The 23,468-nt window shown below is 39.4% G+C and overlaps 2 protein-coding genes across 12 annotated transcripts in view; one reads left to right on the top strand and one right to left on the bottom strand.

Annotated features, from left to right (window-relative positions):
- The window catches only part of DDX4 (DEAD-box helicase 4), a 108,297-nt gene extending 91,225 nt beyond the window's left edge, over window positions 1–17,072 (bottom strand). Inside the window, exon 1 of the mRNA XM_067030976.1 lies at window positions 16,994–17,072. The gene's annotated coding sequence lies outside the window, so the exon portion shown is untranslated. The remainder of the gene's footprint in view (window positions 1–16,993) is intronic.
- Window positions 17,066–23,468, top strand: part of SLC38A9 (solute carrier family 38 member 9) — a 97,682-nt gene continuing 91,279 nt past the window's right edge. For 2 of the 11 annotated variants that reach the window (XM_059061124.2, XM_067030980.1), the window contains exon 1: window positions 17,169–17,505. The gene's annotated coding sequence lies outside the window, so the exon portion shown is untranslated. Of the gene's footprint in view, window positions 17,506–23,468 lie in introns of all 11 variants that reach the window. The other 9 variants (XM_067030979.1, XM_067030981.1, XM_067030977.1 and 6 more) reach the window with 8 other exon arrangements.

Below are 23,468 nucleotides of genomic sequence, written 5' to 3'. Positions count from 1 at the left end.
TGCCAGGTACTATGCTAAATGCTATAGGTAAAATTAACCTATCAAGGGACATTCTAGTGAAAAGAATGGCAATGGCTAACGGAACTTAAAACCTTAAGATTTGAATCTCAAAATTCCCTGGAAAGCTTATATACAGTTTCTCCAAATTCTCTAAATCCCATATAATAAGGTAGGACAAGAGTTTCCTCAAAGATGTCTCTCAGTTTGGAATCAGTGTTCATAGTTAAGTTCAAAGTAATGCAGATAAAGAGAACTGATATTTTAGACTTTATGCTTTCAATATTAACTCCATATTATTCAAATAATGATTTTTTAATTGATGTGGACTGTGCCTAGCACCATGTCAAATCTATTAAGAATTCCTTCAATCTACCACTAGTACAAAAATGGATTACCTCAAGTGGGGGAGAGTTAGATGTTCATCTTTAAGTATTATAAACATTTGAGAATCTCCTATTATGCACATAACCATACGACAGACTAAAAAATTAAATAGTGCAGGTTGGAGCCCTGTAAATCAACACAAAAGGAGGTGGGGGTAGGTTATAACATCTCCAAGAGAGCTAGCACAACTTGTGCTAGTAAAACATCTAAGAAAGAAAGTAATCAGAGAGGGGTTTTCAGCATACCAAGCAGGGTTCAGAGAGACAAAAATATCTGTATTTTTCCAGTAATGGCTAAGGCAGTATTTGTGAAACTGTAGTACACATACCACTGATTTTAGATAATTCATGGACAATTTTCATTTTGATAGTTATTTTACTGTTTCTATTTAATATATTAATGTATATTAGAAATCATCAAACCTATGATTTCAGAAATATAATTGCTTAGATGAGGCTAAAGTACATATTTAAGTTTAAAAAGTTTATTCAGTTAGAGAAAAACTAAGTCTCAATGTTATGCAGGAATAGCAAAAATCGTGAAGGTGGTAGCAAATGACTAAAGTATGGGAAACATTGGTGCAAATGGAAAAGAGTGGATCTGGGCACTGGCCACTAGAAAGGTTTTTGCTACAGTGAGGTAAAGATATTTCATCAGTACTTGTTCTGATTCCATGCTCACTTAGCAACTTCCTGATTAATAATTCAACTCCCCCAAGTATTCTGATACTGAGAAAGGAGGTGCAGTGAATAAGATGTACAAGCCTATTGCTCCCCACTTTGAATTAATACATTGAAATTCTGCTTTAGAAATCAATCTTCTTTGAGTTTAACTAGTGTTCCTGAGAGAGAGAGCCTGCTTGTAATCAACCAGACCTCCTATATGACATGATATATTCAGTGGGCCCTAAGCAACTTTACAAGTGTATTTAATGAGAGCCTAAAGTAAATGAAGGCTAAAGAGTTAAATACTGTGTCTGGGGACCTGGGACAAGACTAAGGGGTCTTTGGCTCTTTGCTGTGAAACAATGTTTCATCAGTGAATTATGGGGAATTTGGTAAACAGTTACTAGGAAAGCATAGTATAACAAGGTCTAGTCCTTTCCATTCCCACTAGATGTTAGGTACATCTAACGAAGAAAACTGAGTTCTATGTGTCTTGAATGGAAAAAGTGATTTATGAATGTCATCTTTGTCAGTCATTCTGGGTATAAAAGAGGGAAGTATTTCACCTCAAGAGGAGAAGTAGTGACCTGGTCCCATCCATGAACCTAGACCAGGAATGAATCTCTGTCTTCTCCTCCGAAGACTGGAGGTTGGAGCTTTCAAAAAGTCAGAGAGTAAGAAATCACTAGCAATTGGCTGAGAAGTCAGCACTGGTAATCTGTAGTTGTTCATTTATTAACCATGTGACCTTGGGCAAGTTATTTGATTTCTCTGTGTGTAAAATGGGTATAACCAGGGCCACCAGATACAGTTCTGGAGGTTGGGCTCTGCACAAAGGCACCAAGACAAAAGGCTCTAAGAAGGAGCTAAACTCAGCCTGCACTCCACTTACCAAGTCATGCTCCTGCTGAGCCCCATCTACCCATATGAGGTGCCATTTTCTAATTCTCACAAAGGTTAAAAATCCTTCTATTTTAAATATTTATAATGGCTTCTATTTCCCTGGTTGTTCCCTGACTAATGCAGGGATTTTACTGAAAAACATTTTTGCCTGAAATCTTTTAGAATGCTGATTCTTTTATATGGTGCCTAATAAAAAGGCTTTATTTAAATTTAGGACTTCATAAGGAGTTATCTACACTTGCTCTTTCCACTATCCCACCTTATTTCTTTGCTGAACCCGTTACAATCTGGCTTCTGCCCCCATTGCTTCACTGAAACTGCTACCGGAAAGGTCACCTTGACCTCCTTGTTTCTAAACCCAAATGACAGTCAATTTTTAACCTAACAAACAGATCTCTTAGCAGTCCTTGACACTTGATTACTTCTTCTTTACAAAAATACTCTATGTGTAACTAGATATCCACGTGGAAAAAGATAAAATTGAACCTGTTCTTTACACCGCATAATGGGATAAGAAATTCAAATGTAAAACAACAGAAGCATGCAAGAACTAGAAGAAAACATTGATGAATTTCTCTATACTTGGAAAAATGTTCCTATTTATGATTCAAAATCCAGAAGCAATAATGTTACATATTGTGACTATATAAAAATTAAAATATAAAATGTTTCATGACAAAAAAATAAAATAACAACAAAGACAAATGACAAACTGGGAAAAAAAAGTTTCCAGCGTAATCCAGAAAAATGGTTAATATCCGTAATAGAGAGAACATCTAAAAGTAGAAAAAAAAAATCTAAAGAAAAATAGCAAGAGATATAAACAAAGAGTTCACAGAAAAGAAAAGGAAATAACCCTTAAATACATGAAGAAATGCTCAATTTTCTTCATTTTATGAGCAATGCAAATTAAAACTACACTCGGATGCAATTTTTCACCTATTAAAATGGCAAACATTTGATAATGCACTCTACTACAGAAGCTTTAAGGTAACAGGCACCCTCATACATTGCTGTTGGGGATATCCCATGGGAATTTGACATCATCTAGCAAAATCACATGTGCATTTACCCTTGGATCCCATAATTCTACTTCTAGAATTTATCACAAAGGCACACTGGCAAAAAATATAAAAGGACATTATACATAAAGTTATTAACTGCAGAACTAAAAGCTAAAGACTGGAAATAACTCAAAAGTCCCTCAATAGCAGACTGAAACATCCACCCATGGAGTTGCAGGGGCAGAAAAATTTTCCCTTCTTCCTTTCTAGGCTTTTTGGCTGGTCCAATAATTAAACTGACATGAAACAGATTAAAAGGACAAAAACAAATTTAAATTTCATACATACGGGAGCTGCATAAAAATGAGACTCAAGGAAGTGACCAAAGCAGGAAGATTTTATATGTTTTTAGACAAAGAAATGATAAACTTGTGAAGAATTGACAAGACAAAGTAGTGTGGCCTTGTGATAGTAGATTGGTGAAGTAACAAGATCTGCTTAGGGATGAGAAGGCCCTAAATTCCCTGTATCTGGTGTTAAGGATGCCCTCTTCCTTTCTGGTATTGGTGGAGGGGGTTGTGGGTATCTTTCACATGGAAGATTTATATCCTGCTTTCAGGGAGACAAAGGTGGCTCAGAGTGTCCTTGCACTGGCTGTTTCTCAAGTACCTTTAATTCAAACCAATCAATATGCCAAAGTGGCATATTTTGGGGTGCTCCCCTTCAGAGTATTCTGCAGCTGTAAAAAGGAAAGAGGGTTATCTCTGTATATTGCTATGGAGTGATCACTAGGATATATTATTGGAAAAAAGCCAGGTACAGAGTAGGGTGTCAAGTATGCTAGCTTATATCTAAAGAGATGTATCTGCTTATATTTTTTAAAAATGGAAGGATAAGCCAAATATTAGACTACCTATGAGATGAGAGAACAGGTTGAAAAGGATAAGAATGTGTGCCAGACGTCTCTGAGTGGATTTGATTGTGAAACCATGTGATTGTTATGCAAAACTATAAAACTAAATTAAATCGAAATTTAAAGAGCTATTTTAGAATTTAAAGCAAAAATCCAAATACACTTAAATAAATGTGTATTGAGTTAGTGGCTTAACCACACAGAGAAGAGTTATTTCAAGTGATTTAAAATACAGTAACGTGACCATATGTCCCTAGTGGGATATATCATAAGTCAAAAAGAACTACAGGGGCTTCCCTGGTGGCGCAGTGGTTGAGAGTCCTCCTGCTGATGCAGGGGACACAGGTTCGTGCCCTGGTCCGGGAAGATCCCACATGCTGCAGAGCGGTTGGGCCCGTGAGCCATGGCCACTGAGCCTGCTCGTCCGGAGCCTGTGTTCCACAACAGGAGAGGCCACAACAGTGAGAGGCCCGCGTACCGCAAAACAAACAAACAAACAAAAAAAACCCTGCAAGAAGTAAACCAATTTTGTAATCATATTGTTGGTAATAAACTGGTACATAATTAATATTGTTTAAGAATTAAGATTTTTAGTGTGAGAGAAAAGAGATTGAAATAGAAATCAGAGGTTAAGAAATAGCCCTATACTCTTAAACTTGAATTGGAAATATCATTATGAACTCATGATATATTATCTCCATAAAATAAAAAGGATTTCCTTACTCTGCCCACTGAAAAAGCATAGAAACAATGACAAACCCATTAGCAGTGCACATGCTAGCACATAGACTGCTGTTGACCTGAAACAAAAACAGTGCCAAATATTTCTCCAGCAAAGATGGGTTTATTCAGGATTAGCAGAGAATTGCAGTTTGGGATCTGCAACCATGCCAAACCACATGCAAGTCCCAGCATGGCAAAGGAAGGAGAACACTTTTATAGAGAGGAAAAGGACTTGTCAAAGCACCTGGCCAGTAAGATGGGTTCCTCACAGTTCTAGAGGAGTTCCCCAGGTAGGGATAACATTTTCTAAAGAGACTTTAGCCACAGAAGAGGCCGTCTGTCTTCAAGGAAAGGCTTCAGTCCAGTGTGAAAACATACAGACCATAAATAAAACAAAGAGCTCATGGCTTTTCATCAGCTGAGTCCCTGCTAGGAAAGGAGTCTTTCTTCTTCCTGTTAGGTTCTATCACCAGAGGGTGTGAGAGCTCCCCTGTCCCCCTTCTGGTCTCCCAACTCTATTTAATTGAGGTTTCTGTTAATTAATTTTTTACATTTTTCCCTTTTGATCAGGATTTTTCTCTGAAAGCATTGCTATCAAGAGTCAGGGTTTCTAGTTTCAATGGCTTTTTGTCCCTCAATGTCAAGAAGGACCATTCCTGGGTATAGTGTCTCACATCAGAGGGAAAGTGCACGGATTGGAAACCTATTAAGGTCACATTTGAGTAACAAGGAGGAGGAAGGAGGACTCTCAGGCACTTTTTATCTAAAGTCCTGTTATCAAAATCATGCACATCAGAGATCTCCTGAGGCATTGTGCCATCATCAAAGGCTTGGTGACAAACTTCCAACAGGCCTGGTCCAGATATCTTGGGAAAGCTGTCTTATCAGATGTCATCTGCTTCAGTTCTGGAAAATCTTTACTTTCAGGTCACCAGATGATGTGGTTTCAGTTAAGGTTCGATGCTTTCTTTAGGTGTGTCTCATGAATCCAAGAGTCTATTCCTTGGAGTCTGGAAGCACAAGGGTTGTTTGGAATACTTGATAGAGTACTTTCCAGCAAGGTTGAAGAGAGTTCTTCTGGATGTATCTTTTCCGATAGATGAAATCTCTAGGTTGCAAGTTGGGATGCTTAAGGTCTTTGTCCCCCAAGGGTACACTGTGAAAAGACTGATCCACCAAAACATGGCTATTTTTAATAGAAGCAATTAGGCCTTTGAAATATTGGCGTATCTCTCCTTTTATCAGTTGTAGGTTAAAGAAGCAGGAGCCAAGTTCATTGGGTATACTGTGACTAGCTCAAAGGATGAGAGTTTATGAATTCCAAAAGGGGTGGATGTGAGGTTTAGATGGATCACAGCAGGCAAGGGGCTTATCCTCATGCCACAGGGTCCAGCTGCTGGCTATAATACCCTATGGGTCAATGGTGGATCCATGTTTTGGGGTGAGTACCCCATGGGCATTCCCTTCCTTTTCATATACAACAAGGAAAAACAGAATTTGATAATTGGGAAGATCAAGGGCGGGCCGGTTCAGCAAACTCTTCTCTAAGACCCTGAGGCTATGTCATCCAATTCTTCCCGAAAAATTAGGTTGTGTTGTTATTGTTGAGTAAAACATACAGAAGTTTGGCCATAAGAGGGAAAAATTGGAATCCAATTTTAGCCATTAAGGTCTAGCCCAAGGAAACCTGTCACAATTTCAGCAATTACAAACTAGACCAAGAAAATCTCACAGTTGGCACTTAGTTTTGGGTTTTGGGAAACTAAGACACCATGAAGTCTATCTGGATCTAAGTGTATCCCTTGTTCTGATATCTGATGCCCTAAATATCAAACCTGGTTTGGGGCAAACTGTCATTTTTCTTTGGTGATATTATGTCCCTTTAAGGCTAAAAGTTTAGCAAGTGGATGCTGTCTTCCTGTAAGGAGGCTTGAGAAGGAGAGCAAAGAAGTGAATCATCCATTTGTTACAACAAAGCAGTATCTCTAGGGATCAACCTTCAGGATTTGCCCAAGGAATAGGGGCTCAGTATAACCCTGAGGCATTACAGTCCAGGTGAATTGGCTTTCTTGACAAGTGAAGGCAAAAAGGTATTGGCTAGCTTCACCAACTGAAATACTAAAGAATGCGTTACATAAATCAGTTACAGTAAAGAATTTACTACCTAATAACTATGAGGGCTGGGAACAACAGAGATAACAATGTTGTTTGTTGCTGGGAGGTCCTGGACAAACCTCCACCCTTGGCCCTTAGATTTTCTCACTGGTAAAATGGGAGTGTCTGCCTAGTACAAGGGATAATGAGGCCTTGAGCCTTATAATCTTCTATTATGGGCTTTACACCTTGAATGGCTTCCTTACTCTTAGGGTATTGATTAATTCTGGGAAGAGATTTTGAGGTCTCTCTGAATTTTAATGGGAAATGTGCTATGAATTTTGCCAACATCATTTGGAGATTTTGCTCCATAAGGAAAGTGGTAGCTGGTTCAATAGGGACAAATGATCAGTGTTTCCAGAATCTGCTCTAGTACAGTCAGAGATGGAATAAAAGATATCAAAGGGTCATTTAATTCACTTGGTGGATTGCTTTGATGACTATTGTCAATTTCTATATTTTCCCCTTTGGGGACAAAGAATACTGGCATGATAATTCTCTAAGAAGTCTTAGCCTAATAAGTGGATAGGGGCAGAGGAGCCAAGGAGAAAAGGGTGAGTATCTCTCAAAAGTCTTAAACAAAAGGGAATAGGTTCAGAGACAAGAACCTCTTGAGGCTCATTAAAGATCTGCACTATTTGAACTGTTTTAGTACTTTGAGGCAGGGCTGTTTTATAGTAGCAGAATTGAGCAATGAGTATAGCTCCCTTGTCAGTTAGGACTAGAAGCGATTTTCCCCCAATCTGGAGAAATGTTCCTTCAAGCCAATTAAGAAGGATTGGGAAAACCACCTATAGTTCTTTGGAGCCCTGTCACTGAGAATTGGGAGGATGTTGGAAGACAAGTGCTTAATTTTGTAACAATCTAGAAACGAGGCAGGTTTTGATTATATTTAGGATCATTCATTTGCTGGAGTTAGAGATTAAGAATTTTGACTGTGTTCCTTTAAGGTGACATCTAGAGAATGAAAGAGATGTTTTTCCACATTTACTAAATCTGGAGTGAACAAAGTTTTCCATTCCAACCTGGTCATTTTTACTAGAACGAAAAGGTCCCAGTTCCACCCATTAATAAACATAAGAGTTGGGGGAGAGGAACCAAGATGGCAGAGTAGAAGGACGTGCTCTCACTCCCTCTTGCGAGAACACCAGAATCACAACTAGCTGCTGGACAATCAACGACAGGAAGATACTGGAACTCACCAAAAAAGATACCCCACATCCAAAGACAAAGGAGAAGCCACAATGAGATGGTACGAGGGGCGCAATCACAGTAAAATCAAATCCCATAGCTGCTGGGTGGGTGACTCACAGACTGGAGAACATTTATACCACAGAATTCCACCCACTGGAGTGAAGGTTCTGAGCCCCACTCTGGCTTCCAACCTGGGGTTCCAGCAACAGGAGGAGGAGTTTCTAGAGAATCAGACTTTGAAGCCTAGTGGGAATTGATTGCAGGACTTTGACAGAACTGGGGGAAACAGAGTCTCCACTCTTGGAGGGCACACACAAAGTAGTGTGAGCATCGGGGAAGGAGAATTGACCCCAAGGGAGACTGAACCAGACCTACCTGCTAGTGTTGGAGGGTCTCCTGCAGAGGCGGGGGGGTGGCTGTGGCTCACCGTGGGGACAAGGACACAGGCAGCAGAAGTTCTGGGAAGTACTCCTTGGTGTGAGCCCTCCCAGAGTCTGCCATTGGCCCCGGCAAAGAGCCCCAGGTAGGCTCCAGTGTTGGGTTGTCTCAGGCCAAACAACCAACAGGGAGGGAACCCAGCCCCACCCATCAGCAGTCAAGTGAATTAAAGTTTTACTGAGCTCTGCCCACCAGAGCACCAGTAAGCTCTACCCACCCACCAGTCCCTCCCATCAAGCCTCTTAGATAGCCTCATCCACCAGAGGGCAGACAGCAGAAGCAAGAAGAACTACAATCCTGCAGCCTGTGGAACAAAAACCACATTCACAGAAAGATAGACAAGATGAAAAGGCAGAGGGCTATGAACCAGATGAAGGAACAAGATAAAACCCCAGAAAAACAATTAAATGAAGTGAAGATAGGCAACCTTCCAGAAAAAGAAGTCAGAATAATGATAGTGAAGAAGATCCAGGACCTCCAAAAAAGAATTGAGGCAAAGATCGAGAAGATGTGAGAAATGTTTAACAAAGACCTAGAAGAATTAAAGAACAAACAAAGGGCTACCCTGGTGGTGCAGTGGTTGAGAGTCCGCCTGCTGATGCAGGGGACAAGGGTTTGTGCCCCTGTCCGGGAAGATCCCACATGCCGTGGAACAGCTGGGCCCGTGAGCCATGGCCGCTGAGCCTGCCCGTCCAGAGCCTGTGCTCCACAACAGGAGAGACCATAACAGTGAGAGGCCTGCGTACCGCAAAAAAAAAAAAAAAAAAAAAAAAAAAAACCAGAGATGAACAATACAATAACTGAAATGAAAACTACACTAGAAGGAATCAATAGCAGAATAACTGAGGCAGAAGAACGAATAAGTGACTTGGAAGACAGAATGGTGGAATTCACAGCTGTGGAACAGAATTAAGAAAAAAGAATGAAAAGAAATGAAGACAGCCTAAGAGACCTCTGGGACAACATTAAATGCAACAACATTCACATTATAGGGGTCTCAGAAGGACAAGAGAGAGAGAAAGGACCAGAGAAAATATCTGAAGCGATTATAGACAAAAACTTCCCTAACATGGGAAAGGAAATAGCCACCCAAGTACAGGAAGCATAGCGAGTCCCATACAGGATAAACCCAAGGAGAAACATGCTGAGACACATAGTAATCAAATTGGCAAAAATTAAAGATAAAGAAAAATTATTGAAAGCAGCAAGGGAAAAATGACAAATAACATACAAGGGAACTCCCACAAGGTTAACAGCTGATTTCTCAGCAGAAACTCTACAAGCCAGAAGGGAGTGGCATGATATACTTAAAGTGATGAAAGGGAAGAACCTAGAACCAAGATTACTCTACCCAGCAAGGATATCATTCAGATTCGATGGAGAAATCAAAAGCTTTACAGACAAGCAAAACCTAAGAGAATTCAGCACCACTAAACCAGCTCTACAACAAATGCTAAAGGAACTTCTCTAAGTGGTAAACACAAAAGAAGAAAAGGAGCTACAAAAACAAACCCAAAACAATTAAGAAAATGGTCACAGGAACATACATATTGATAATTACCTTAAACGTGAATGGATTAAATGCTCCAACCAAAAGACACAGGCTTGCTGAATGGATACAAAAACAAGACCCATATATATGCTGTCTACAAGAGACCCACTTCAGACCTAGGGACACATACAGACTGAAAGTGAGGGGATGGAAAAAGATATTCCATGCAAATGGAAATCAAAAGAAAGCTGGAGTAGCTGGTATTTTATTGTGTATATGCAATATAATTAATTTAGCTAGTTTCCCATTGAAAAAAAAACCATAAGAGTTAAAAACCATACAGATGGATGGAACCATAAAAGACCCAGAATTACTAAAGCAATCCTGAGGCAAAAGGGCAAAGCTGAAGGCATAACCCTCCCAGACTTCAGACAATACTACAAAGCTACAATAATCAAAACAGCATGTTATTGGCACGAAACCAAATATATGGATCAATGGATCCAAATAAAGAGCCCAGAAATAAACCTACACACCTACAGTCAATCTTTGACAAAGGAGACAGCTGAGAAAAGACAGTCTCTGCAGCAAGTGGTGTTGGGAAAACTGGAAAGCCGCATGTAAATCAATGAAGTTAGAACACTCCCTCATACCATACACAAAAATAAACTCAAAATGACTTAAAGACTTAAATATAAGACATGACATCATAAAACTCCTGGAAGAGAACATAGGCAAAACATTCTCTGAAATGGGGACTTCCCTGGTGGTCCAGTGGTAAAGAATCCACTTTACAATGCTGGGGACGTGGGTTTGATCCCTGGTCAGGGAACTAAGATCCCACATGCCACAGGGCAACTAAGCCCATGTGCCACAACTGCTGAGTTTGCACGCCTCAACTAGAGCCTACATGCCACAAACTACACACTCTGGAACCTGTGCACCACAACTACAGAGGCCATGTGCCCTGGAGCTTGTGTACCACAACTAGAGAGAGAAAACCTACATGCTGCAACTAGAGAGAAGTCTGCACACCACAACGAAGATCCCCCATGTGCTGCAACTAAGACCCGATGCAGCCCAAAATAAAATTAAAATAGATAAATAAATAATAAATAAATCTTTTAAAAAAGACAAAAAACATTTCTTTGAAGTAAATTGTACCAGTGTTTTCTTAGGTCAGTCTCCCAAGGCAACAGAAATAAAGGGAAAATAAACAAATGGCACCTAATCAAACTTGTAAGCTTTTGCATAGCAAAGGAAACTATAAACAAAACGAAAAGACAACCCATGGAGTGGGAGAAAATATTTGCAAACAATGCAACCAATAAGGGCTTGACGTCCAAAATATATAAACAGCTCATGCAACTCAATAACAAAAAAAACCCAAACAACCCAATCAAAGAATGGGCAGGAGACCTAAACAGACATTTCTCCAAAGGAGATATACAGATGGCCAATAGACACATGAAAAGATGCTCAACATTGCTAATTATCAGAGAAATGCAAATCAAAACTACCATGAGGCATCACCTCAAATGGTCAGAATGGCTATCTTTTAAAAGTCTACCAAAAAAAAAAAAGTCTACAAATAATAAATGCTGGAGAGGGTGTGGAGTAAAGGGGATCCTCCTACACTGTTGGTGGGAATGTAAATTGGTACAGCCACTATGGAAAACAGCATGAAAGTTCCTTAAAAAACTAAAATTAGAGTTACCATATTACACAGCAATCCCACTCTTGGGCATATATCTGGAAAAGACAAAAATTCTAATTTGAAAAGAATCACCCCAATGTTCATAGCAGCACTATTTTTAATAGCCAAGATGTGGAAGCAACTGAAATGCCCATCAACAGGTGAATGGATAAAGCAGATGTGGTATATATATACAAAGGAATACTACTCAGCCATAAAAAAGAATAAAATAATGCCATTTGCAGCAACATGAATAGACCTAGAGGTTATCATACTAAGTGAAGCAAGTCAGAAAAAGAAAGACAAATATCATATATAACTTATATGTGGAAACTAAAAAATGATACAAATGAAGTTATGAAACAGAAATAGATTCACAGACATAGAAAACAAACTTATGGTTATCAAAGCAGAAAGGGGGTACATGAGAGATAAATTAGGAGTAAAAAATTAAAAAACTACTCAGGTGGAATCAATGTTTGAAGGAAGACCAGAATTTTATTTATAAACATTCTGAAGTCAATTGTAATATTTATGAGCAGGTTCATTAGATTTTTGTGTGCAAGTCTGAATTTTGTTCCAATCAAATTCCCCATTTTGGAAAAGCCCGAGGAATTGCTCGATGAAGTCATCTAACAATTGTCTGAGACTAATCATAAAATAAGTTAGCGGGCTGGTTTCTCAGTTGTAATTCTAGAGCTCTTTGAGGACTTTCCCAATTAGCAGTTTTCATCCAATGCTGGGCCTGGCCTTTACCAACAAGCATATACCAACTAGCTGATATTAATCAGAGAAACCAGGTTGATACACTTGAATGGCTATATTAAATTCCTCAGCGAATCTGTGAAGACCTTCAGTTACTTTAGAAAAATCTTTGGCTATGGCTCACAGTTCAGCTTTAGTCCAGAGAATATCAAGAAATTAAGCTTTTAGCCTTGATCCTCAGAATGCTAAATTTTAAAGCAACAGGTACTGACAAGTGCAGAGAAAAAGGGAGTAGGGAGAGTTTCAGAGAAAGGGGGAAGTTTGGTGAGAGAATTAGTATGGGGATGGTGGTAAAAAAGAGGAAGATGGTGCTGTGGGAGACAAGATGGGGCCAGAGGCAGAGCCTGAGTCAAAGAAGCCAAGGAAGAAGAGCCTGAGGCTTCAGGAGCCATTTTACCTTTCTTTAATCATTTGTTTACCTCAGTTAATCTTAAAGTCTTATTTTGCAGAGGCAATTTTAGACTCCTGATAATTTCAGAAAGCCTCAAAATACCCATAGAAATAAGCATTCCACTCAATTCTGGAAATTTTTGAGCTATTGTAGTCCAATTCTGTTTTAAGAAAATTAAGTTTGGGGATTTCAAAAGTTCCCCATAATGACCACTGATATTCTCAATTGCCTTTGGTCAGGTCAGTCTATTTAATTAGAAGTGCACAAGGGGAAGGACCTTGGTTTTTTTTTTTTTAACATCTTCATTGGAGTATAATTGCTTTACAATGGTGTGTTAGTTTCTGCCTTATAGCAAAGTGAATCAACTATACATATATACATATATCCCCACTCCTCCCTCACCCTCCCTTTCCCACCCCTCTAGGTGGACACAAAGCTGATCTCCCTGTGCTATGCAGCTGTTTCCCACTAGCTATCTATTTTAGGACCTTGGTTTTAAACATAAAATTGGCAAAGTCTCTGTAGAGGATGTGCCCTCAAAATACCTAGATAACTGGGATCTCATTTTCTAGATGTTTTTCCTCTAGAGTAAAGAACAATTTTCAAACAGTTTAAACAGCTTACAGCACAATAGGTTCAATTCAAACAGCTTGCAAGCTCATCCGAGCCAGTCTTAAGAAGACAGCTTTGTCCCTGAGGAGCCAAGACAAAGGCCCTTCCTCCCTCCCTTCCTTCCCTCCCTCCTTCCTTCCTTCCTTCCTCCCTCTCTCGCCATTCTCCAGAAAACAGCCCTTCCAAAGGAATAGGCTGAAGGCTAAACCAGCAGTTTCATTTGAAGCAGCCCCTTCCCAAAGAAATTGGGCCAAAGTCATTTTCAGCTAACTTCAGTTGAAACATTCTGATCTCAAGATCAGACCAAGGTGCCAAACGAGTACTCAAAACAAGGCCTTACCAAGAAAGATGAAACCTTTAAATAAATCCCAAATAAAGCTGGAGAGCTTCAAATGCAAAAAGGGAGTGAGCTCAGATCCAGGAGAAAAGGAGAAAGTCCTCTCCTTTGAAGAAACCAGCTAATAAAGGAAAATCTCCACTCTGTGTTCTCTAGGCCAGAGGGTCAGAAAGCTACAGTTCTGGGAACAAATCCAGTCCAATACCTGTTTCTATAAATAAATTAGAGTATAGCCACCTTATTGGTTTATATATTGCCTATGTTGGCTGCATTCACGCCATAAAGGCAGAATTGGGTAGTTGTTAACAGAGACCACATGGCTATAAAACCTAAAATAATTACTACCAGGCCCTTTACATAAAATGTTTGTCAATTCTTGTTTTAGGCCAGGAACATAATTGCTAGTGACCTGCAGTTCCTAAGCTATGACGTTACCACAGGGAACTCACAAGGACTTCACAGAGTATTTTAAATTTTTGAGGAAAACACAGCAACATCTGTCAGACACCATGTGAACGCTTGAGGTACTTCACAGTTACAACATTAGATCAAGTTAATTCTTTTGGCTAACGTATCTTTTCAAAATTGAGTTTTCAGCAGTTCCTACGATCTCAAGCAAGTGTTGTGCAAAATCCAATGTGGAAGAGGAAATGAAGACAGTGATGTCCCATCTGATTTCAAGGTTTGAGAAGTTATTCAGTGCCCAATAGGTGTATACACCCAATTAGTAAGCAATTGTGGTTATTAAAGAATGAAATAAAATCTTTTTCTTTCAATTTCCATATATATTTAAATAAACACATATTAATTTGTTTGGACCTAACCACTTAGTAAACAGAAACTAAGGACACTGAGAAAAATTTACTCAGACACTAAGGGTGACACAAACCTCTGATCTAGAAGATGATCATCAATGGCTACTGATCAATGACTGGTGAAAAGCTAAAGGCAAACTTTACAAGAGACAATATTTGAGCCCACTGAATACTCTTAATATCACAAATGAAAGACTTCAGAAATGTGCTTCCTGATGTGATGGGAAGTCTATAACACCAACTATATAGGCTTGATTTTAAAAATCAAGTTTAAATATGATCAAGCTTCTAGACTTAACTACCAGTCAGCTAATTCTATAAAGTCTGTATTCTTTGTTGTGTGACCACTCTGTTCCATTAGCTTAGCGGTCAGCTAGTGATTTAGCAGAGATATCTTTATTAAATGCCTATAAGCAAAAAAGAAAAAGGAAAAACCAGCCAAAATGCAAAAAAACTCTCCCAGTCTTTGTCAGCTAGCTGTGTGTTGGAACACTCCTTCAATGCTTAGCAGGATACTTTACATTTCTGCATTAGCCTTCACTTCCTGCTTGTACAGAGTCTGAAGGTCAGCCAGAAGTGAGAGCTTCGGGTCTTCTCAGGTCTTTTCTGAGCATGGGTCCAGACCAAGGCATGCATGTGGCCTTCCGGATTCCCCAGAAGAGGAGGAAGCTTTTCAAGAAAACCCTTATTCCAGGACTTCCCTGGTGGCACAGTGGATAAGACTCCATGCTCCCAATGCAGGAGGCCCGGGTCCATCCCTGGTCAGGGAACTAGATCCCACATGCATGCCTCAACTAAGGAGGCCACCTGCTGCAACTAAGATACGGCACAACCAAATAAAAAAGTAAATATTAAAAAAATAGAAAACAAAACCCCTTATTCCCCAAGTATCTGCTTCCCCAGCCTCTTCCTTCCTAGGTTTTTTGGCCTGTTTATTGTTTGTCCAAACTGTTACACGGTACCCTGGGTACCCTGGTGGCAGTGGCTAATACATTTGCTTTAAATCCTTTTGACAATCCTGCCTCAGCCCTGGGAGACTTCAAGGCTGGGGAAACAAAGGTAAGCCCTTGAGCCAAACCTTCAGGACACCACCAGATAGGTCAAAACACAAAATTACAACTCCTCTGGAATAAGGTTCATATTACTCTCTCTGGTACCAGCAACCTACACCAGGAATGTGGGCTGCTGTCCTCAAGGCCACTGACTGGCAAGCTGGAGATAATCACAGAGCTTTCTTGCCAAAATTCAGCAGTCTTTTTCTTAAGTGTTCCCCTGGTTGTTGTGAGTTTTTTATTAGATTCCAGAGTTCCAAAAAAAGCTGATTCTGACAGTTTCACCAGGTTATTCGTTGCTTTTGTGGAGGGAGAGTTTTCAAGTTCCCTATTCAGCCATTTTTGCTGACGTCATTCCATACCATCTACTTTCGTGCTTCTCAGCCTTGCCTAAAAATATTTTCTCAGCCTGAAAAGCAGAGAAAGAAGAATATTTTGCCACCATTGGAGCCATCAAAAGAATGTACTGTTGATTTGAAGGCAGGCTAAAAAGAAGTTGCAAAAGTTTTTTAATAAGGACACCATTAGCAAAATAACTTTTATCTGCCTTAAAGGCAATATTCATCATATTACCTGCCTTGCACTTGTCAAACCCTCAATAATAGAGGCAGAGTTTGAGAGCATAGGCTTTGGTAGAAGACCTCGGTTTGAATTCTAGATCTTCTGCCACTTGATAGTTGTTTGGCCTTGGGTAACTCTTAAAATTCTCTAGGACTGTTTTCTTATTTGTAAAATAGGGATAATATACACTTCTAGAATCATGGTAAAGACTTAATGAGATATTTTATGTAAAATGCTTGGCACTCAGTTTTAACTATTTGTTAAATTTGGTTTCTTTCATTTGGGATTAACACATTACACTACATTGATTTTTCCTGGTTGTTTTGCTTAAAAAAAAAAAAAAAAAAGCCACCGGCTTCCTACGTAAGAAGAGTTGAGGTATTGCCATATGCTTTTCAGGAGACTTACCTTAAGCTGACTTTTTATAACAAGCACATCAATTTTCCTTAGACTGTATGTTTATTTGGGGTGGCTGTCGGAGAAATTGTTAGGGATGGGGAGAGGGTGCTTAAAATACTACCAAAGCTCCTCTTTTAGCCTAGTGACTAAACTGCCAACAAGTAAAAAACAAAAAACAAACCTAAATGTCTAGACAAGGGAGAGAAAGTGCCAAATCTACCAATTTTTTTTTTTTCAAACCAGCTTCCCTTGGCGTCCACAGGGTGCAAGCACGTGATGAGAGTACAGAGCACCACACCAGCCAGAACAGCCTGAGATGACAGATTATGGGAGGTCAGCCCTAGATGTAAATGTCACATAAGCCCTTTCTCAGGTGGCCTCCGGGGTGGTCAGGACTGCAGGAGTTCGCGTCCCTCCTCTTAGATGCCTTACGGGAAGGTAGGCAACCGACTCTGGCGCAAAGGTCTGGCTGCAGATAAAACGCGATTAGCCCACCTGCGCCGCCCTTCCTTCCGAAGCCGGAGGGCTGGGCTCTGCGGCGGGAGGCGTGTTAGCTGTCGCAGAGCCCTCTGGGAGTCGTAGTCCGCGGCGGCGCGAGGTTTGACTGCGGCGGCCAGTTTAGCGCTCTCAGAACTCCATCCCCCGCTGGCCCCCGCGGCCTAGGCCGTTGCCTTTTCCTGTTCAGGAGACGAGAAGCCTTGCCGCAGTAAGTTGAGAAGTTTTGGGGGTGGAGTGTCCTCCTTCCCGCCGAGCTCTCTGAGATTAAGGGCTTGGCCTGCTCAGGTAGAGCACGTTCCGGGTCTTGCAAACTCATCTCCCGGGGAGGAGCGGAGGGAAAGGGGGGACGCGGCTGCTAAGGCTGAGCTTGCGACGGAGTCGGCTGTTACCCGGGGAAGTTCTTCAGGGAAACGCCTCGGAACAGTGGCTTCTTGCGGGAGCGGTGAGGCCAAAGCCGGGTCCCGCGGAGACCGGTCCGGAGAGGCGGCGCGCGTTCCTACAGGGCTCGGGTGAGAGCAAGTCAGGGCCTCCTTCGGGGGCTGAGAAAGAACTCGAGGGGCTGTGGGAGTCGGTGTCTGCCGGACCTTAGGGAAAAGGCAGGGTTACCGTGGGTCAACACCCGAGTGAGAGGAGGGGGGAGGAGGAGAATTGGGGGAATTGCGGGAATGGGAGCGCCTTTCTCTATCCCGAGTAGGAGAGAGCTAGAGAGGGGAGGTGGGGAGGAAGCTCCTTTGGTGCCTTGAGCTGGGACCGCAGATGGGGTGAGGGCTGAGACAGGGAAGTCCTCGTCATGCTTTTCCCCGGCTCGATTGTGAGAGACAGTGCCCATAGTAGGTGGCTTGACATCTTCCTGTCTTAGAATAATAGAGCTGAAACGGGCCTTTGAGAGCAGCTAGTCAAGAGCATTCTCTCATTTTCTAGATGAGGAAACTTAAGTCCACCGAGTTGAAGAAACTGACTCGCTCGCCACCAGACAACCGGGTTAATGGCCAGCTTGACTGAAACCTAATTTTCATGACTCTCAAGCCATGCCGTAATCTATTGCTGAAATCAGTAGATTAGCAAACTCTAGAACCTATTCCCCCTCCTTTTATCTTTTTACTGCTTGTCATATGCAGGGTAACAGGCAGCCCCTGAAGGGAAAGGCTTACACTTTGCAGTAGGTCAAAGAAACCCTTGTTTTAACTAGAATAAAAATCTCCTTGCCTCACAAACAACTACAAACTTCATATTAAGAATAAAGGTTGGTAACAAGCTAAGATGTCACCTATAGTTTCTTTGCCTCGAAGAAAATAAAGTTCACCTTTCCTTTCCCACTGTATGCCCACTAGAGCTCTGAAAACATTTAGCCTTAGATTTCTTCTCTCAATCTTAAATGCTGCATATCTCCGTTACATACATAAAAATAACGCTGTTTGTTGTGATTTTTATAATACCCTAAATAGTTACAATAAATGGTAAACAGCATAGGAGGACGGGAATACCTGAATTACAAATTAAAATAATGATTTATAGTATTTTTTAAGATATACGAGCATAAAAGTAAAAAAAAAAATTAAGATAAAAATTTCTAGCAAGCCAGCATTTTATAATACACTTAAATTTCAGTACTTGCCAGTATTCTTTCTTTCCTACTGCCTAAACATAACTAGAGCATTTAGTGTTCCCAGTGTGAGAGGAGAGGTTCTTTGATGCCATTGCATTGTTCTGACTGCTAATTTCTTTATTAAAACACATTGTCTTCCAGCACTGTCAAATTTAACACCTTTTGAAGAATTTATTGATCAGATTGGAAGCATGTTCCAACTGTCACATCAGAATTTGAATGTTATGGCTTCTATTGGCTCACCATTAAGCAATTCATAAGGAAGAGGTTTAGATAAAGTTTGTTACTGTACTTTATAGAAGTTACAGACTTAAATAGAAGAACATACATATACATAACTGCTTTCACCAGGCTGCCTTTTTTTTTTTTTGTGGTATGCGGGCCTCACTGTTGTGGCCTCTCCCCTGCGGAGCACAGGCTCCAGACGCGCAGGCCCAGCGGCCATGGCTCACGGACCCAGCCGCTCCGCGGCATGTGGGATCTTCCCAGACCGGGGCACGAACCCGTGTCCCCTGCATCGGCAGGCGGATTCTCAACCACTGCGCCACCAGGGAAGCCCAAGGCTGCCTTTTTAATGATATGGTTCCAATTGCTTTTATATTGGCATACTACAGAGGTGGGTAAACTATGACCAAATTTGGCCACTGCCAAATGTATTTACTTTTTATATGGTTTTACTGGAACACAACCATGCTTACTCATTTATATATTGTCTTTTGTGCTACAGGCAGAGTTGAGTAGTTGCAGAGACCATATGGCTGGCAAAGCCTAAAATATTTACTGTCTGGCCCTTTACAGAAAAAAAATTATCAACCCCTGGCCTGGTGAACTGAATGTAAATATAGTATCTAAAACTCTACCATTTGCAGAAGTATTAGTTAATAGTAATTTTCGCTCATAAACACTTGTATGGTGGGTTCATAATCCATTTCTTTGGGCAAAAGCTAGTACCTCCTATTGCAGATTGTTGCTAGCATCTTGGCATATGTACTGTAGGTTTGCTTTTGCAAAGAATTGTCAGTTTCTGAACCTGGTGTGGAAAGGGCTGACATCCTTTGAGATATACTGATGCTCACAGTTAATAACTTTAAAAAATAACATTTAGGAGCTTCCTTTGGTTGTTCTCTATGTTCTTTTCATGGAGATAAGTGCTTCAGCATAGGCACCAGCAAGCAAGTTAATAAACTATTTTCATATTGAGACCCCATACTAAAACCAATCTTAAAATAAATAAGGGTCTTATTATTAAATGACTTATCTTTGACATTAATAATCTTGCATCTGGGACTTTAATGTCTTAAAGAGCAGGTGATTGAATGAAATAGAAGTGAATATATCTGTTTATGTCATTTTTTGTATTTAACTCCCTATATTAGTGTTAGTCTGTGGCAAATTAGTGCTTAGGAATATTTAAAATTTTACTTAATCATTGATAGCACTCTTCTGTGTTACAATCTAAGTAATATTAGCTATGAAACTCCAATTCACCTCTCAACCTAATTCATCAAACTTCAGTTTATAGTCCTCCTCAAGACTTTCAAAAAGGTATTAAATTTCCTTTGAAACAGCATTCTGGGGGAGTTTGAAGTTCAGATTAATTGACTAATTGAGGCAACTGAAAATGATCAGTTTCCTTACAGTTCTTTATATTTACTTGAATGTTAATAAATCTTTGAAAGGCACTAGGAACTTTGGACTCATTCATGATTTATTTTGAATCATTGAAATATCATCAGTTTTCTGCTTGTTTGGAATAAAAAACGAATTTGACAATGCCACAAAATTTCAGATTTGCTCAGGACAAATACATGTATGTGATTAAACTGGGAACTTTATGTCAATTCCTGAATGTCCTTCATATTTTCCCCAACCTTGATTATCACTTTTTGTTAAGGCTGACTGAAATCTAAGAACCTTTCTAGATTTTCCTCTTTTCTGGTTTCCTAACATTCAATATTCAGTGAAAGTATCATCTCCAGGACATAAAAGAATCCTGTTTCTAAACTCAACCACATTCTCAGTTTAGTTTAGGAACCAATACAGTGGAGAGTATTGGTTAACAAAGTAAGAAATGTAGTCGTTTTTTTCTGCCATTGTTTAAGCAGGTATCTTTTTTCCTCTTCTGACTTGGCTATTGACCTTTCCTGTGTTTCACTGCTGCTGGAAGGATTATTGCTGTCCAAGGAAATATCTAGCCTTGAGACAAAGAAGTTTGCATCAAGAGAAACATATTCATCTAAGCTAGTTTGCTTCAAGAAAGCTGTGTGGTTTTAAATTTGTAATCCAGATACTTGGGCACACATCTTCACTCTTCTAGTCCTAAACTTTGTTTTAAAGAGTTTAAGGCCATTTGTCATTCTAGGTATTATTGCTTTTTTGTTTACGAATCTGAACAAGACCTGATTTTCAGATGCTTCTTTTGTCTTCCAAATAGCCTGCCTCCTTCTTTAAAGCAGACATCCCACTATAGTGGGAAATAGCATTTGGGATCAAAGTGGCCTGGTTTCATTCCCAATTGTGGCTTTATTAGTTACATGATTTAGGACAAGTTACTTCTGAGCTTCATGGTTATTTATTTATTTATTTTGTATCAGTAATTTGAAGGTAATACCTATTTCCTAAAGTATGAGTTGCAATTAAACAACATATAAACATTAGGCCAGTAGTAGGCATTCAATAAATAAATGTTAGTTCCATCTCCCACTACCTTTCTATTGACTTGTCTTTTTCTCTGAGTTTTTCTCCAAAGTGACTCTTCAGAAATGAATTCTTTCCCTTTAGGTCTATTCTGTTTGTGACAGTTCAGTAATTCTATAAAGCTCAATTTCTTTATCTTTCTTACCTCACTGGGTTTACTCACTTTATGCTAAAGACATGTACACATGTCAGCTGATTTTATTCAGGCCACTAAATTAAGCCAAAATATAATTTTGCTAGTTACTTTTAAATAACTAAATTCATAATAAAAATGATAGCTATGTTTATTGAGCACTCACTGTGGGCTGGTCACATTATTATGTGCATTATCTCATTTAAATCTCAGACCAAATTCCCTTAGGGAATTTAAGTAAGTTGCCCAAAGTCACACAGTAAATCCAGGATTCAAATCCAAGCAGTCTTATGTGAGCTATCAACCACCACATTCTACTTAATAGAATCAGAATAGGCCATATCCCAATTTAACCATTGTGTATAATTCAAACAAATGAATACCTTCTGAAGGTGGTTTCATCACTTTTTGTAGATTTAGGAGCAATAAGGTTCTGCCTGCTTACCAATATTAAAAATTTTCTCTAGCATTTCTTAACAATTCTGTTTATGACTTTTTCCTCCCACAGTATAACAGTTTCATTAAGCTCATTTCATTAAACTTAGTTTAAGTTCACAAATAATAGTAGCAAACTCCTATATAAAGTTTAGTAGTGCTTGGAATAGTTCCAAATGCTTACACATTAATTTATAGATTATTTTATGTGCTTTAGATTTTCTTTTATAAATTTCCCCGAAGTTCTTTAAGTTATTCTTTTTGATGAAAGGGTACTGGCTTCCTGACAGTCAACTTTTCAATTTCTAAAATATTTAATTTTTAAAATTGAGATGATATTTTAAAAACTCTCTAAAGTTAATAACTTCTCTACTATATGTTTGTTTTCCAAGCTTTTAATTCCTATGCCATGTCCATCTTTATTTATTTTCCTTTTCCTTTTTTTTCCTAATTGAGATACAGTTGATGTACAATATTACATAAGTTACAGGTGTACAAAATAGTGATTCACAATTTTTAAAGGTTATACTGCATTTATAGTTATTTTAAAATATTGACTGTATTCCCTGTGTTGTACAATATATCTTTCTAGCTTATTTATTTTATACATAATAGTTTATAACTCTTAATCCCCTACCCATATCTTACCCCTCCCTGCTTCCCTCTTTCCACTGGTAACCACTAGTTTGTTCTCTGTATCTGTAAGTCTGTTTCCTTTTTGTTATATTCACTGGTTTGTATTATTTTTTAGATTCCACATATAAGTGATATCATGCAGTATTTGTCTGACTTATTTCACTTAGCATAATACCTTCCACGTCCATCCATGTTGTTGCAAATGGCAAAATTTTTTTCTTTTTTATGGCTGAGTAGTGTTCCATTATACATATACCACATCTTCTTTATCCTTTCATCTGTTGATGGACACTTAGGTTACTTCCGTATCTTGGCAGTTGTAAATAATGCTGCAATGAACATTGGGATACCTGTATCTTTTTGAATTAGTGTTTTCATTTTTTTTCAGATATATACCCAGGAGTGGAATTGCTGGGTCATATGGTAATTCTATTTTTAGTTTTTTGAGAAATTACCATACTGTTTTCCACAGTGGTTGCACCAATTTACATTCCCACCAACAGTGTGTAAGGGTTCCGTTATATCTACATCCTCACCAAGACTTGTTATTTCTTACTTTTTTGATGATAACCATTCTGATGGGTGTGAGGTGATATCTTATTGTGGTTTTGAATTTCCCTGATGATTACTGATGTTGAGGATCTTTTCTTGTGCTTGTTGGCCATCTGTATGTCTTCTTTATGAAATGTCTATTCAGATATTCTATTTTTAAATTGGGTTGCTTGTTTTTTTGATGAGTTGTATGAGCTGTTTATACGTTCTGGGTATTGACCCCTTATCAGTCATATCATTAGCAAATATTTTCTCCCATTCAGTAGGTTGTCTCTTTGTTTTGTTGGTGGTTTCCTTTGTGCTGCGCAAAAGCTTTTAAGTCTGATTAGGTCCTATTTTGCTTTTATTTCCTCTGCTTTAGCATACAGGTCAAAAAAACGTATGTTGCTGTGATTTATGGCAAAGGGTGTTCT

This window comes from Kogia breviceps, chromosome 4 (genome assembly GCF_026419965.1).
Source record: "Kogia breviceps isolate mKogBre1 chromosome 4, mKogBre1 haplotype 1, whole genome shotgun sequence".
Classification (NCBI taxonomy): Eukaryota; Metazoa; Chordata; class Mammalia; order Artiodactyla; family Physeteridae; genus Kogia; species Kogia breviceps.
Note: the sequence above shows the minus strand (reverse complement) of the source record. Positions and strands in the feature narration are given on the sequence as shown.